Source organism: Pteropus medius, unplaced genomic scaffold, assembly GCF_902729225.1.
Source record: "Pteropus medius unplaced genomic scaffold, Ma_sr-lr_union100, whole genome shotgun sequence".
In the NCBI taxonomy this organism is placed as follows: Eukaryota; Metazoa; Chordata; class Mammalia; order Chiroptera; family Pteropodidae; genus Pteropus; species Pteropus medius.
The window spans coordinates 32,262,358-32,265,830 of NW_024340696.1; positions in this window are offsets into that span (position 1 = coordinate 32,262,358).

The window sequence follows — 3,473 nt, forward strand, 5'->3', positions numbered from 1 at the left end:
AAAAAAAGCTACCTGTCTACTCAGAATATTAACAAACTAGATCAGTCTTGGAAAAACAGGTAAGAAAATTTCCTCATGAACAAAATAAATGGTCCTAGAATAAGAAACATATCAGATCAAAATAAGTTTTTGCTATATCCCAGGTTTTAGTTCCCCTAAGGCAAAAATAGTGTAACAACTAAATATCCACATGCAAATTCATTGAGCAAGACAACAGTTATTCTTCCAGATTTATTGAGTCATACAATGTTCCTATACTATGTACTCCGGCTCCTGCTGAAATAACTTCCAACACCCATACTAACAGCTTTCAAAGAAGATCTAGTCTCTCTGACTCAGAAACACATACACTCTCCTTTGAACTCCACATTCACTGTTAGCTGCTGCCTATCTCCTCTTACATTCACAACCACATATAGGAAAAGCCACCAGGGCCATAGATGTCCCCACTTATCTCTTGCTTGTGTCCCAGCCCACTACAGTTTCACTTTTGAACCTGCTTCTCCCGTGAAAATGCACTTCTGAAGGACCACCATGTTGCTAAAAGATAATGGAAACTTTCACTCTCCTAATTGCCCACCCATTTCTCTGACTGCTCCTTTTCCACCTAACTTTAAATGAATGTTCCATCTCTTCAAAGACTAATGTTTCTCATTGTCCACTCTCTCTCTCTCTCTCTCAGTGGTCCCCTTTGTTTACATGGTTTCCTTATGCCAACTCCTAAATTTACATTTGGCTTCATATGTCATTTCTGAGCTCCACGTACAAATATTCATCTCCTTAATTAACATCTTAAGTTGAATGTTTTATAACAAATGATCAGCTAACTGGCCCCTGTGATTATCAACCCTCTTACTTGTTTTTTTCCATTGTTTCATATCTAGTTCCTAGAAAACACATGAGGTCATCCTTGATACCTAATTATCCCTTGCCCTCATAGCCATTTATTAAGTGCTGCTCATGATCCCTCCAAAAGTCTCACATGTTCAGTGTTTTCTGTATTTCTTGCCATCCACTTGCATGACCCACTATCATCTCTTCCCCAGATAATCAGTCCTTCTAAATTATCTCCTTATATTCGTTCTCCATACACTAGTAAAAATAATATTTCAAAAAATCCAAATTAGGTCATGCTACCAATTTAAAAGTGTTATATGTCTGCTTATTAGAATTATGAATAAGCTTACTAACCTGGACTACACAATCACCATAACTGGGACAAGATTTTCCTAGCCAGTCTAAACTTGTACCTTTCCTTCTCACTTCACACACTTTAAGCAAACTGTATTTCTTTCAGTTCTTCAATTGTGCCATACTCTCTGTCTATGCAGAGTGTTTGTTTTTGTTGTGCCTACCTTCTCCCTGGAGCTAGTGAATACCTTCTCATCCTTCAGATCACCACTTTTTTAAACACCACTTTTTCCATTTCTCTCAACTTCCCAGACCTGGTTATGGGTACTTTTTATTCGCTCCCACTCTATTCCACATTTCTTTCAAAAAATACTCAGCATAACAATAGCTAAGTGATTATTTGCATAGTTTTTGTTGAATTCCTATGTGTGGCAGGACACTATTTGAAGATATTGATGCTTTCCCCAAAATTTTCCATTATGCTTTGTTCCTCCTACATCAGGCTAATAGACCATGAGATATCTGTTATATAAAGCGGGGTGGGGGGGATTATTACAGTAGAAACTAAAGAAACAAGAGTCAAATTCTTGTCTTCAGAGTTTTAAAATCCCGAGCTTTTTGAAATGCAGTCACCAGTCTTCCAGTTCAGCCTATCCAACCTACTACTTTAAAACTAACAATTCTAAGGACAAGGGGAAATGGAGACAAACGGATGCCCTTGATGTTGGTAGGGCCCTATTCTGAGATATGAAGAGTGAGAATAGGAGGAATTCGAGATGGTTTGGGGAATCTGAGAGCAATATTCCCAGTAGAGCCTGGAAATGAGGAACACTTCAGAGTATTTCCTGATACATGGTAGGGTACAAGGGAGAGTGGCTCCTGGCTGAGGGAGCATCTAGGCAGAGGGATCAATGTTTCTTTTGGATCCAAAAAGAGTAGGGAAATAGATGAAAAAAGGCTGGAACCAAAAGGTCACTTCAGATGGAAGAGGAGATTTCTCAGTAGATGGCGATATTAACAGGTGATGACCCAAGAACAGCACCAGACAATTTCTCCTCCCCCAAAGCCTTAACATATCATAAGTACCCAGTACTTAGGAAGAAAGTACCAGAAATAACTAAGATTTCTTTTCCAATATCTGGTGGAATGGACATTTTAAATAGATAATATACTATTCAGAAATTGGGTGTTCCGATATCTAGAAATAAGAGATTGCAAATAACAGTTGCTTCAACAACATAATATGTCTTTCTCTCCCGCAGTGAAACTTCTGAGGTCAGCAGTCCAAGGCAGGCATGGCAGCTTCCTCTTATCAAGGTCCCAGGCCCTACTGGGAAATGACTTCCATCTATAAGGTTTCCTCATGAGCTAAGACGGCTACTGAGTTCCAGGCCTAAAACAAAACAGAAGAAAAGACAACAAAGGGCCCATGCCAGTTCTCTGCTAACCTCTTATAGAATCTTCTTGGATTGTTCTGCCAAACAACTTTCTCTTACATCTTTTTGGTAACCCCTAGCTGCAAAAGAGGCTAAGAAATGTGGTGTTTTAGCTGAGCTCCAATAAAACAGGTTCTGCTTTTAAAGAGCAAGGAGAAAATGGATACCAGATAGCAGCTTGCAGACAATAAGTTGATTTTTAGGGAGAAAACAAGAAGGTAAAATTGTGCTCATAGGTTTATGAGCTGAGATTCCCATACCTCAAACTCTCTGCCCTGATAGATTGTAAATTTAAAGAAAGCAGGATCTATTTCTTGTTTACAATTTTATCCAAGCATCTAGCCCAAAGTCTGCTACTCATAGGCAATCAAAATATATTTGCTGAATAAATACATAAAGGAAAAGGAATGAATAAATGAGTACACATGACCTTCCACCACTTAGCATCACTTAAAATTTACTTAACATTTTATGTAGTATGTAGTATGATAGTATTAATGCTGTTGACAGAGTGTTTCTGGGTACATGGTAGGATTGCACATCCAGCACTCCTTATATCTGGGTGAAGCCATGTGATTGTAGACAATGAGTTGTAAGTGGAAGTGACATGTGAATCTTCTGGGCCCAAGGATTTAGTTGCCATCATGTGCCCACCAGAGCTCTCATTCATACTATCAGAGCAATTTAGCTTGTAAAAGCTGGTGGTTTCCCCATCAGCATGGGTCTCTGAGAAAAGTGACATGAAGCAGTGGACCAGTAGTGAGTATATGGCATAGGAGAGATCATATTGCCTGGATTCACAGATTTACTTTCTCTAGTATACAACTATAAACTCTTTCAATATAGGAGACATTTTACTTGCTATGAAATACATTAAATTTAAGTCGTGAGTCCACAACCAACTTT